This window comes from Malaclemys terrapin, chromosome 5, assembly GCF_027887155.1.
Source record: "Malaclemys terrapin pileata isolate rMalTer1 chromosome 5, rMalTer1.hap1, whole genome shotgun sequence".
In the NCBI taxonomy this organism is placed as follows: Eukaryota; Metazoa; Chordata; order Testudines; family Emydidae; genus Malaclemys; species Malaclemys terrapin.
Window position 1 is genome coordinate 23,187,834 of NC_071509.1, and position 14,424 is coordinate 23,202,257.

Genomic DNA, 14,424 nt, shown 5'->3' on the forward strand with positions numbered 1-14,424 from the left:
AAAAACTGACCTGGTTTAGAAAGGAAGTTAAAGCAGCCAAATTAGAAAGGAAATTAAGGCAGCTATTAAAACACACAACACACACACACACACACACACACAAAAGGGGAAGTGGATAGTCTTGTGTGTAAGTCTAAAGTTAGGAAATGTAGCACATTGAGAAGAGAAGCCAAGGGACACAAGGAGAAGTCTATGGCAAGCAAAGTTAAGGACAATAATGAGGAGGGTTTTTTAATCTAATAGAAACCGAATCCTGATAATGGTATTGATCCATTACTATATGAAAGTGGTAGAATTATGAATAATAAGGCAGAAAAGGCAGAACTGTTCAATAAATAGTTCTGTATTTGGTGGAAAACAGAAGATGCAGTCTCATCATGTGATAACACTCTTTCTATTCCACTAGTATATCTGGAAGATGTTCAAGAGCAGCTACTAAAGTTGGACATTTTAAATCAACAGGTCCAGACATGCACAAACAGAGGACTCTTGAGTAAGAGTAAAGAGGTTATTTTTGCCTCTGTATTTGATACTGGTGCCGCTGCTGCTGGAATACTGTGCCCATTTCTGGTGCCCACAATTCAAGAAAGATATTGATAAACAGGAGAGGGTTCAGAGAAGAACCACGAGAATGGTTAAAGGATTAGAAAACATGCCCAAGTGATAAACTAAAGAGATTGAGCTCCTTGAGTCTACCAAAGAGAAGATTAAGAGATGACTCGATAGTCTAAATACCTACATAGGGAACAAATATTTAATAATGGGCTCTTAAATGTAGCAGAGAAAGGTATAACATGATCCAATGGCTGGAAGTTGAAGCTAGACAAATTCAGAATGGGAATTAGGCATACAAGTGAGGTGAATTAGTCTTTGGAACAATTTACCAAGGGTTGAGGTGGGGTCTCTATCCCTGACAAATTTTATATCAAGATTGGATGTTTTTCTGAAAAGATATGAGCTAGGAATTAATTTGGGGAAGTTCTGAGACCAGACTAGAGCAGTGGTTCTCAACTTTTTTAAACCCAAGGACCCCATAAGCTTAAATACACAAACCTGCTGACCCCTCAATTCCTGCATTATTTTGTTGCGCATAAATTGGTTTGTTTCATGTTACTTTAATAGTCATCGCAAATTAATACATTGACAGCTTACCTAATACTAATGCGACCCTGGGGCTTGTTTAGCAGCAAACAGCTTGTCCAGTTGAGGAATAATTTCAGTTAGGCAAGATTCATCCTGTTGTAAACTGTATTTCCAAGTTGCTTGAATCCTGTCTAACGAACTGGTCTTTCACATCATCTGCAATTCACCTTTTAATGGAGTCATTTGATACTGGCACATTCTTCAATTTATTAGCAGCTTCATCCCCTAATATTTCACAGCACATATCAATTGTATCTGGCATCAGTAAAGTTTCAACAATTGTATATTACTTTCTGATTTTAGCAATTCTAATTGCAACCTTGTAGGATGCTTTGAGAGCTTTTCTCCTGTACAGTTGACAGTTTGTATAGTCTTTTTTTGTTGTTGTTTTAATAAGCAATTCCGCTTCCTTTCAAAATACTCCACTGGCTTGTCAACACTTTCCACATGCAAAGACCTCAGATGTCTTGTAAGTTTTGCCAGCTTAAGTGGTTCCTTAGAAAGTACTTATCTCCAAATAACATGCTGGGGTCTTGATTCTCCACTGACACATACATACAAACAAGTTTAATGTAGCGGTCATCCCTTTTCCTCATTTTGGGGACGGGGGGGAGGTGGAGAGGTTTAAGGGGTTCAATTTTGCTTCTTTCTTTTTCTGTTTTGAGACATTTTCTGCTTCATGAACTGCCAAAGCAGATGGAGTCATTTTACAAACAAACTTCTCCATTATAGATATTAAACCAATTCATTATATTTCACAGTTGCAGCTGAAATGATCTCTAGTGTTTTTCTGCCCACACTGAATTACAAAGTCCACGTCAAACCAATGCCTAACACAACTGGCATAAACCAGATGAGCGATTGGCACGTGACAAAAAAATAAATGCAGCAGCTCAGTTTTTACTTCAGTAATTTAACCATATCAGACTTGTATTCTGGTGCATCGTTCTCAAACAGGTGATTTTCACAAATTGAAGGGGTTTCAAATGATAAATTACAACATTGCAAGGTGATATATGGTCAGTGCCAAGTCACTATTGACTTGGAATGTGCGAACGGAAAGTGTCAGAACATGGTGTCATTATTATGTAGTTGCTGGCATGTTCACAGACCCCCTTGATTATACTGGTGGATCCCTAACGGTCCCAGACCGGTTGGGACCGTTAAACTAGATGATCACAAGGGTCCCTTCTGGCCTTGGAATCTATTAATATACTTTGTTGTTATGCAGCAGCCCTTATCCCATGCTTCCCATGGCAGGCCTCTGGGTCTATTCCTTGGATAGCTGCTTGCTAGGCTACTACTAAGCCTCTCCAGCTGCTGACTGCCCCTCTGTCTGAGATGCAGCCTATGAATAAAAGACCTGTGGCTTGGCTATGGCTGGCTTCACAAACATTAAATCGTCCCAGCACCCCTGCAAGGTGAGGGGACGGTATTATCCCAATTTTACAGAACAAGGAACTGAGGTATAAACAGAGTAAATACAAAAGTATCCACTAATTTTGGGTGCCCTATTAGATATGCCTATGACTTGTTTTTTCAGAACATTTTAGCATTATACAGCACTTTATACATTCAAAGCACAGTTCCCATTAACTTCAATTGCAGGTATGAGTGCTCTGCACGTCTACAAATCAGACCAGAGCATTTCAAGTGGCATACACAGAACATGAGGAATACACAGTGACAGCTTGTGAAAAGTTTGATTTAAGCAACCTGCCTAGCATCATATAGGAACTCTGTGACAGGGATAGAATCCAATTCTCCACAGCAGCATTCAACTGCCTTAATCATGATACCATCCTTTACCTTCTGAAATCTCCTACTTCATTCACTGCACACTTTCCAACTTCTGCAACAAGTTAGCCAGGGGCCCTACAGTAGACAACCTCATTCACTATAGTACCCTGATTTATTGTCAAAGCATAGTCCATCCTGCACACTGAATGAGGCTGTGCTCCTACAGAAAATAAAAAGTATATATGGTCATGTATTTAAAACTGTCAATGCATATACACAAGGGGGGGGGGGCAAATTAAGGTTACATAAGCAATCTTAGTTCTGGCATTTGCTAACTTCTGAGTGCTTGACTTTGCAATCTGAATAATGTTCTTTTAAGATTATTATAGTTACACAAAATAACCTGCCTCTGGAAATTTCCATTACATGAGTCTGACAAAGTAGGTATTCACCCACGAAAGCTTATGCTCCAATACATCTGTTAGCCTATAAGGTGCCACAGGACTCGTTGCTTTTTACAGATCCAGACTAACACGGCTACCCCTCTGATACTTGACAAAATAACAGTAATTTTATGTGGCCATTTCATCAGCAGGTCAGATTGAGTGGTCTTTCCTACTATCAGTGATAAGAGATTTCAGTTTCCATTTTGGACTCCGAAAAACCTCTGTAGTTCAATTTTTTATTTAAAAATTTACATAAGGAGAATTACAAGTTATCAGAGATGAGTTTTATTGATTGTATCTAGTACATGTACAAACACCCTGACCATTTGAGTTGAAAGAGTTAAAATACCATTTCATCTAAAGCACAGACAGTTTAACAAGGGAGGTTTTTTTCTCCACTATTTGGTTTGGCGTGTAACTTTAAATAGTTTTAGCATGGGTCAATCTGTGCCAGCATAGCTTTCCCTTTCATTCAACATCAAACTCTGAAAACTCAGCCCCTTGGAATTAAATTCCTCTTATTGCCTAGAGCAGAAAGGTTCAAAGTTTATCTTGATCTGAAGCAGCTTAAATTTCTTCTTCACCCCCTGAACTTTCCTTCTGCTAAGCTGAGCAGAAGGGTTGCTAAGCTGAGCAGAAGGGTTGTGGCTTCTCTCCTTAGTAAGAGTAAGAGACATCTATGAAAGTGATTATTAGGAGAAAATACTGAGATTTTAAGAGCCTTTACATTGGTCATCATAATACTAACACTTGCTGGAAGGATGATCTTCTGGTAAGGCAGTAGACTGGGCCTCAGCAGATCTGGATTCAATTCCCAGGTTTGAATACACTTTGGGCAAGTCATTTGAACACTCAGTTCTCCATTGGTAAAATAAGGATAGTAATGTTTCCTTTGTCTGTCCTATCTACTCAGATTGTAAATTCTTTGGAGTAGGGTCTGCTTAAGTGATTGTTCAGTGCCTGATACAATGGGGACCGATTTTCTAACTTATTACTATAAATAAGTTGGTGTTTTCAAAGTGCTGTACGAACACTCTCCCATTTTATAGATGCAGAAATGGAGGCACCGAGACCCTGCAGAAAAGTATTGCAACAAACCACTAGTTGGAAGGCTGCAAGTTAGCAATTCCACTTGAAGGCCTTCCAGCTGTACACGAAGGTCATCCAAAGCCTCTGCAAGAGTTCATGTAATTGTTTTGCTACTGTGTCTGGGACAAGGTCCTTAGCTCACAAATAACTGCACAAGTTCATTCTGCACTGCTTTCTCCCTAATGTAAATAGGAATGCAGAGACAGTATCGCTACATCAGATTTATCCAGCTCTCCTAAAGCCATCCCACAATCCAGGACTTCACCTTACAAATGAGAGTTCTGTACCCTGGTCTTTCAGCCCTCTCTGCTTCCTGCACTGGTCATCCCATTAAACAATTCTACAGGAAATCTTACCTCTATATGAGGCCTGGCACTTTCTGTGTGGGGCTATAGCATCCACCTATCAACATCACCCTCCACTTCTAGAACAAGAATTCAACGACCTCACAGAAAACAGAAGCTTTGGGACACAGATCTTAACTGATCGATATGTTGTACAGTATCAGTGCTCTGGTACTGTCCAAATAATGGAGCAAAAGGAGATCTGCTTCATGTTAATGGAGATGGAAAACTAGGCTCACCTATCAGAGAGTTGGCTCGGTGATCACATGCTGAGGTGGAAATGGCTGCAAGGCTTCCACCAGCATCGGTCTAGTATTTTCCATTTAAGTCCCTCCTTTAGTCTTATGAAATCATCCCTTGCTTAGGGCTGTGCCTACAGTTGCAATCTAGCCCTTGATCTCTCAGTGCTTCAGTTCCCCACCTCTACTAATAATAATCCCCTCGCTTTCAGTGCTGTTGTGAGGATATATACATAAAGTAGGTGGCAGGTGCTCAGATACTGTGGTAATAAGGGTCAGGTAAGGGATAAGCTATAGTAATATCGCACAAACAAAACGTGTTTAAGGGGGAAGAATTAAGTAACATTAAAATCTTACAAAAGCAGAGAACTATGCAAACCAACCACATGCCTTCATTAAGTTAAAATCATGATGAAAGTTGTCTTTTAAAAATGAGACGCAATATTTTTTCCTTAGATATTTCATCTTCACATTTTTGAAATCCAGTCATTTCTCAGAGTACTGAATCAGCCATTAGCAAAGTTGTGCAAATGACATGTCCATTCTCAGCCTGACTCAGACACATCATCTTTCTTTCTGGGAAAACATTACTGACATTGTGTCCTTGGAAATCTGTAACTGGCACCCAAAAAAAGGTACAGGATTCAGTTCATCCAAAGTGTAGGGCACTCAACACTTTTGACCCATAAATAAGCTATACTGGAATGAGAAAATAAGAATTTCAGCTGCTCAGCTGATTTGTCCTTCCCTAAGACAATACATAGAATATTCTAATAATGGGTTATAAAAAACGGCAAAAGTTGAATCAATTCATCAATTAAACAGAACAACTTTCCACAAGAAAGAAGTTTATGTCCTCAAGAGATTTGGCACCAATTCTTTCTCTTCCACTCAGTTTGTGCAGGAGCACAAGCTCTTAGGTACAGGCCTAACTGTAGATACTACCTCACCCTTTCTGTCCCCTTCCAAGGTGCATGTTACAGAGGCCCTCACATCATTGACAAAGGAATTTGGGACAGTTGGAAATGGGTTTACAAGTTTTTCCATTCCAGGTCTTCATTCTGGGATGTCCTTACTAGGCTTGCTCTACAGTTTTGGCTGCCCCTTCCCCCAGGCTGGCCAGTATAGCTATAGATGTTTAACAGTTGCCAGCTGCTCATCTACTCTTCAGGTTGATCCTGCTCACCCATCTCCCCAATTTTCCCAGCTACGATAAATATATAGAATCTCATCCCAGGACTCCTAGGCCTACTTTTAATGCTGCCATACCTCGTCCTGCCAAACCCCAAATGTGGGACAATGATCCAAATTGTGGGATACAAATCATTCACTCCGGAAACAAGCTATAGGTTAACTACTTCCTTCAGTGTAAATATTCTCTGTTCCATGATTCTGCATCTCTAATGTAAATCATTTCAACAAAAGTGAGAAGAGACACCAAATTTGTGTGGCACTAAAATGTGTGATGACTTGAGGAATGAAAGCAGCCCTGTTGCAGGAGCTGCAGACCCTTTGGCAGCTTCATAGATACTGCTTGGAGCCTGTGGGGGGAGGTCCCTGGGGAAGGTGCCAGGAACAGGATTGGCTGCTCTGGCCCAAGAAAGGGGGACTAGAAGGTTTCTTCACCCAGAGGCAACATTGGGGTCCCTCCCCCCAACCTTTACATTGTGTGCTCCCTCCTCCCCCATCAACAGTTATGTGTAGCCTCTGTTTTTTAGAAGGAAAACGCTCCTGCTGTCTGAGACACAAGGTGGGTGAGGTAATACCTTTTATTGGACCAAATTCTGTTAGTGAGAGGCAAGCTTACACAGAGCTTTTCAGGTCTGGGAAACATGTCACAGCTAAATAGAGGGTGGAACAGACTGTTTGGCACAAGTAGTTGACACATATTTCAAGTTTCAGAGTAGCAGCCGTGTTAGTCTGTATCCGCAAAAAGAACAGGAGTACTTGTGGCACCACACGCCTACAGTCATGGTGGGGTGGGAGGAAGCAATGGTGCTAGGAGGATAAATACAGACTGAGGCACTCAGTAATAGGGGCCATATTAGTACCTAAACTAGATGCATACATGCTGTACCTTGGGCTTAAGAGCTGTGAAGTGTTAATACTCATAACCATACTTGCCGAAGAAAGTGATCCTGAACCCAGATCTCCTGAGTAGTAATTTGTGCCATGCAATGAACTAGAGGGCAACATTTCTAGTTTGTAGTGATGTCCACTGACTAGTGAGGATTTTTGTACTCTAATCACTTCCAAACCAATGTTTACCTACATGGAAGGCAGATGCTGTTTAATGTCTGTCTGCTGTATTTTTAAACAACACTTACCAGAAATCATGCAGTCCTCCTTTTATCACTGTTTAATTGCTCCTCTAAGAATAACTGGGTGAATCACTTTTCACCGTATTGTGGCCCAGGAAATAGTGTTACATAACTTTTAATTGCATATCGACAGCCTACAAAGAGCAATTAAAAAGGATTATGGAGGAGGGAATAAAGTTTATGATCACAAGACCTCAAACCATGCAGAATAAAAATGTTACTGTGAAATAAAAAGAAATTCTCCCCTAGTCAAAGACAAATGTAAATTGCAGATAATTCTTCTGCGAATATGCCCATTATAAAACCTTGTGTCTGTCTGCAAATGTAATAATGGCCAGGGAAGGGACCAGTCGTGTGACTAAAATCACACAAAATGAGCTTAATTAGTAGTAGACAGACTAGTTACTTGGTGAACTTGTGATGTTTTCCTGCCTGATTTTTTTTTTAACAATCTAGGGGAGGACAAGAGTTAAAGGATTAGTATAGATTTACATTTACTACAAGTCTAAACTCAAAGACTGAGCACATAAGGAGTGGAGTGGGATTGTTGCAAAGCGTAAGTCAGGAACAGAGAACTATAGGAACTTATGTATTAAAAAATCCCTCTGGAAACAGTTTGCCCAAGTTCTAAGTAATTCAGACTGACATGCAAGGTCTGAAGTACATATGAGACAACAGATCACATCAATTGGCACTGAATGACTCTCACTCTGCTAAATCCATGCCCTCTGGTACATCAAAGAAAACTCAAATTGATGGTATGCTGGCTGCGGATAATACAACCCAGATGATTTCCTAGATCAGTCATCATAAATTTTCATGGGTAACTAATTCACAGAGAAGACAGATTGAGAGTTAAAGCAAAGGCTACATCAAACTGGATTGACAAATTAAATCTGAAGGCTCATTTGCTGATAAAGCTATGGTTGACATGTACTTAATGATATTAGTAAATTAGATTTATTAAATTAGCTAGAGCCCAGGCCAGTACAGAAAGTTGCAGTAACCTTAATTTAAAAAAGGCTTTAAATTTGATGCAGTGTGAAAACCTCCTTAAAGGCTCTTGGCCTACTAACTTGTAACAAGAACTATTCAATTAGAGCCTGATCCAGAAACCTTTGGAAACTAATGGAAAAACTCCCATAAGAATACTGAATTTAGGAATACAGAGCTATTGTGTTCTCTCTTTTGAGATTACCTGACCAAAACCTACAAGTTTTGATATGAGTTCCGCAGAGATCTGGATTCAAGTTAAGTGGAAAGAATAAACAGTAGCTAGCTAATTGGTTTCAGGTGCTGTTTTGAAATTCTACAACTCAAACATTGCTTCTTGTTTTCAACAGAATGTTTGCAGAGTTGAGCCCCATCACTTTCAAATCTCCTCACCCTCCCATCTTTGTTTTCAGAAGTACTGAGCACCTCACAGCTGGAAATGAAATCAATAGGAGCTATGGGGTGCTCAGCACCTCTGGAAACCAGACCTCAGTTGTCCTTCAGCTTTCTCCTTGACTACAGCAGCCACCTTGGCTATCAACCTGGTGACTGAACTGGGGACTTCCAGAGCAAAACGCTTGAGCTGCTATAGCTTGCACTAAAGCTCTCTAGATAGGGCCACCATGGCAACCTTGTATTCTCTTTGCACTAGGCACAGAGCAGGACCTGTAACACCTGCTCGCCAGTGGGTTGCACTAAGACTTGGCAGCACATTAGTTTAAGCACATTAGTTTAAATTAAAAGGAGGTGTAAGTTGCTCCAAGTTGTACGCCTCTGAATTTGGCCCAATATCTGATGGGTGAGTCATGGCCTTGTTAAAGGAAATAAGCCTGGAAAGCAAGATAAAAATACTGCAAGTAAATGTGGTTTAGAAATGTAATGCCAGATTTAACCCCCCATTCTGAAAACTGGACATTTTGGTTTGGTAAATGTTTTGATTAGTGTAAATGTGTGTATGCAATAATCGATATCTATTGATAAAAATACATTACAAAGTGAAAAACTCAAGCAGGATAGAACATATTTTCCCTCTGAAAGAAAAAGCTATAAGCCCTAATAGCCAGAGAGTCTCCTGTCAGGTGGAGAAGAAACAAGTTCCACTCCCCATAATGCATGCTTGTGGTTTGCTAGCAGCTAGGATATTTGTTTATGTATGTATAGAAGGTTTAGGTACTGCAGTCACTGATGGGTTTTAGCTATTCAAATTTTTAGGTACCGTGAACTCTTAATCACCTTTCTCTCTGGGACCCTTTGGGAATCTTGCTATAAATCAAGTGAAAAGGCCTTAAGCAGGATCCTTCCCCTCCACCACCCCAACTTGCTGTAGTATCTGTTTAGGGTAATGAGTACAATCCTCAGAGCTGGCCAATTGGCTGGGGGCTCTCTCATGCTCATGTTAACAAGGTTCCCTGTATTGTTTACATACCCTACTCTAAGCTGATGCTATAAATAAAAATCAGCACAGCCTTACATGGTTAAGTCTTGACAAAGGGCTGGATGGTGCCAAAATGTCCAGTTTCTGTGCATGCCAAATGCTTTTAATAATCCACTTCCATTTTGTAGAACTGTGTTTGTGTTACTTTAACCTCTCTTAAGTGCCCAGTATATAAAGAATGGGAGCCACCCACAAAGAAGAAAGGATGGATGTCTATAATTTATCTCCCTTTGAGTATGTTTCATTTTAAGACCTTATTCCATAAGGAGACCCCATCCAGACTTCAACACCACAGACTTAACATGAAATTCCCTAAAAATGGGGTGTTAAAAAAAAAAAAAGCACATTCTGAGAAGTCCTATGAAGGAAAGCAAGTTACAACCTAAATCTGACAATGTTCTTAGCATTTTCTTAGGATCAGTATTGGCAGGAGTCTCAGCTCACTTCATTAGTGGTCACGTGAGCTGCAGTATTTGCTTACAATGGGATCAGTAAAGAATTCCACATTTCCCTCTCCTTGTTAGTTGTGTATTTAGTTAGCTAGTTTATTTTGATTCATCAAACAGGCTTACTGAACACTTAAAGAGCACTTGCTTTTAAATGCATTAACACACATCTACATGGAAGCAACAAATAATAAAGCTGAGAGTGTGGCCAAAAAACCTCCCAGAAAGGTTTGTTTCCCAGTAATTGCAGCTAGTGAGGCAACTTCTGTCCCTCTCACTCTCTTTATGGGCATGGAAGATCCTGAGTGTATCATTTCTGCTGGGTGGGGCTAGAATGATGTGAGCTCATGCAGATGGTCCAGATCTCCTGCACATTGCTAGCCACCAGGGGATTCCTTCTGCACCTTGAGGGAGGTTGGGATGGAACATGTGTAGGAAGGAGTGTGTGTCTCCACTGACTAGTCCCCTCTGAGGCTCCTCTGTAACTAGGTGAGTTACAGGCTTTATGTGATTAGCGAGGGAGAGAAGGGGAAGCTTTCAGCAGAGGAAAGAGCATTATACTCCCATTCCCCCCACTTTACTTTAACTTTAATATTCCCAGGCATGTGTCATGGAAGATGGGAGAGATTCCAGAGGACTGGAAAAGGGCAAATATAATGCCCATCTATCAAAAGGGAAATAAGGACAACACCAAGATTTACAGACCAGTCAGCTTAACTTCAGTACCCAGAAAGGTAATGAAGCAAATAATTAAGCAATTTGCAAACACCTAGAAGACAATAAGGTGATGAGTAACAGCCCAGCATGGATTTGTCAAGAACAAATTGTGTCAAACCAACCTAATAGCTTTCTTTGACAGGGTAGCAAGTCTTGTAGATGGGGAGTGTGGGGGGAAGTGGTAGATATGGTGTATCTCAACTTTAGTAAGGTTTTTGATACAGTCTCATATGGCCTTCTCATAAACAAACTAGGGAAATACAACTGAAATGAAGCTACTATAAGATGGGTGCATAACTGGTTGGAAAACTGTTCCCAGAGAGTAGTTATCAGTGGTTCACAGTAAGCTGAAAGGGCATAATGAGTGGGGGCTCGCAGGGATCAATTCTGGGTTCAAGTCTGTTCAATATCTTCCTCAATTATTTAGATAATGAGAGTACACACTTAAAGTTTGCAGACAATACAAAGCAGGGATGGGGGAGGTTTGCAAGTGCTTTGGAGGATAGGATTAAAATTCAAAATATCTGGACAATCTGGAGAAATTGTCTGAAGTACATAGGATGAAATTCAATAAAGACAAATGTCAACTACTCCACTTAGGAAGGAACAATCAGTTGCACACATACATAATTGGAAATGACTGCCTAGGAAGAAGTACTGCAGAAAGGGATCTGGGGGTCATAGTGGATCACAGGCTAAATAGGAGTCAACAGTGTAACACTATTGCAAAAAGCCAAAATCATTCTGGGATGTATGAGCACAACTGTTGTAAACAAGACTCAAGAAGTAATTCTTCCATTCTACTCGGCACTGATTAGGCCTCAACTGGAGTATTGTGTCCAGTTCTGAGTGCCACATTTCAGGAAAGATGTGGACAAATTGCAGAAAGTCCAGAAAAGAGCAATAAAAATTATTAAAGGTCTAGAAAAATATGACCTATGAAAGAAGATTAAACAAACCCAATTTTTTCAGTCTGGGGAAGAGAAGACGGAGAGGGGACATAACAGTTTTCAAGTACATTAAGAGGTTTTTACAAGGAGGAGGGAGGAAAAATTGTTCTCCTTAACCTCTTATGATAGGACAAAAAGCAATGGGCTTAAATTACAGCAAGGGCCATTTAGGTTGGATATCAGGAAAAACCTCTTAACTGGCAGAGTGGTTAAGCACTGGAATAAATTGCCCAGGGAGGTTCTGGAATCTCCATCACGGGAGATTTTTAAGAGCAGGTTAGACAAACACCTGTCTTAGTCTTGCCATGAGTGCATGGGACTGGACTAGATGACCTCCAGAGATCCCTTCCACTCCTACAATTCTATGCAAATGATCTCAGCCTATGTTCTCTAAATTTTTGGTAAACATCAAACCACAAACCTAGGTAAGTTAGTGTTGGTCTGTGGTTCAATAAGTATATCATTTCCTATTAGCTGAGCACTGACTGCATGCAAAGCACGAAATGAAGTCAGCCACTGCTGTGAAGAGCTTCTAATCTAAAAGATTAAACAGGGGAGATAGGAAGTACTGGGATAGCTAGAGACTAATTCTCAACTCTAGTTTTAATTAAAATCCAAGAAGTATATTGATTCAGTTATGGCCAGAGATGGAAAGGCCTAATGAGATCTATTTCTGGTCATGTCCATTTTATTTACAACTGGAAACTAAGGTTGAAAAATTAGAATCTTACCCTTTGAGATCTGATAACTTTTTACTGAAGGATGACATTTTATTTGTCACCACTGAAGAGTGGATTAAATTTATGGGGAAGCTTCTAAACCTGCTATACAGCCATAAATGGGCTTGAATAGGCCAGCTAAATTGGAAAGAGAACTAATCTCATTAGAGAACACAAATACAGCCCCAAGATTCTAGCCAGAATTAAGATGTTCTGCATTGATTTGAATACATGTTTTCACTCAAGGAAGCCTGTATTTTGCTTGTACTAAAAAAAGCAATGAGCAAACATCTCTCATTGGGAGAATCTCCGAAAGAAACAAAATGTCTGGAATAAGAAAGATTGTCATAAACACCTGCAACTAAAACCCAGTTTCATATGCAAGTCCTTTGAACAACTATTTCTCCTACCCTTTGCAAAATATAAGTATTCCAAATGTGTGCACGTGTTCACAAGATTTCTCAGTTCTTAGGCAATCCCTAAAAGAGTGGCCTAGAGTGCAAACCTTTTTGTTTACTGTACATTCAAATCTAAAGAAAACTCTGTGAAGAGACTTGCCCTTTGGTCTGACTGATCTTATGAGAGCATAATAACCACACACACCACTCTCTCGCTAACATATATAAATTAGAGAGAATCTTTTCTTGCTAACTTTGGTGCATGTATATACATTGTGTAAACAACTCTCAGTATCCTGCAAGATAAAGCTTGGGCAGTGGGGTCAAATCCTACTTCCTATACATTTGTTCTATCCATTCTTTCTTTTGTTCTGAAAAAAGTTGGATGGTTTTGATGACAAATGAGATAAAACTTTATTTCATCTGAAAAAGGAAACAATGACAATTAAGCTACTACTATAAGATTCTGGGCCCTAAGACATCCCACAAATAATGTATACTTTACCAAGACACTTGTGTGGCTCAGCTAATCTGATACATTCTTAACCTGATCACAGCACAGTTACAAACGGTGTTGGGTGGTTTGGTTTGAAGGGGAGTCAAGTGGTTAGCTAAATGACATAGAGGATTAGTAATATATTATTCAACTTTTTACCTCATGGTCCCTGGTTCAAAAATTGTTGCCATTTGATAGCTGTTTGTTGGCCTATGTCAAATGAGTTTGCTGCACTCAGTCCAGTTCTCAGTGGTCAGATATCCAAACCAAAGACTGGCACCTTCTTGCTAGTCTCAGAAGCCACTAAGGATTGATTTGGCTATTGTAAGATATCCGTGCCCTGCTCATGTACCCCCAGTAACCAGGTGTGGCACTACATCCTACCTTCATTTCCCTAGTTGGGCTGTCAGTAAGTTCAAAGCTGTCATATGTCAAGCAGCACCTCTTCTCCACCATTCCAAGGGTCTCATTTATTATTTGAAAATTCAACAGAAACACCAGAACACCTTTCATCTAGGCTTCTTAGCAGGGAGGTAGACTCCAGATGAACGTAGCCACTCATGAGTCCCAGGTCCAGACCCTTTACCCACAAGGCCCTCTTGACCTTCATTGCTTTCCTGGAGCTAGTGCCTCTGTAGGGTCTTCCTGCCAACTGCAGCTCTTCTCCCACCAGCACAGGCTGGGCCTCCTACAGTTATGTGGGAGCTCCCTCCTAAAGTTCCTTTTCCTGGGAGAATTCCTGCTTTATTCCTGGGAAGCTCCACTCCTTAGGGTCCACCCTCCAATGAAAAAGCTACCAGAGCCCATCAGATCCAGGTGCTCATTAGCAGATAACCAACCTAGAAGTCATCAACTGCCTAAAACGGGCTTGTTCTCCTGGAAGAAGCCCATCATGGGTAGACTGGGCCCTGACTTCCCTTCAGGGGGCCAGTCACCCCATGATGCTAT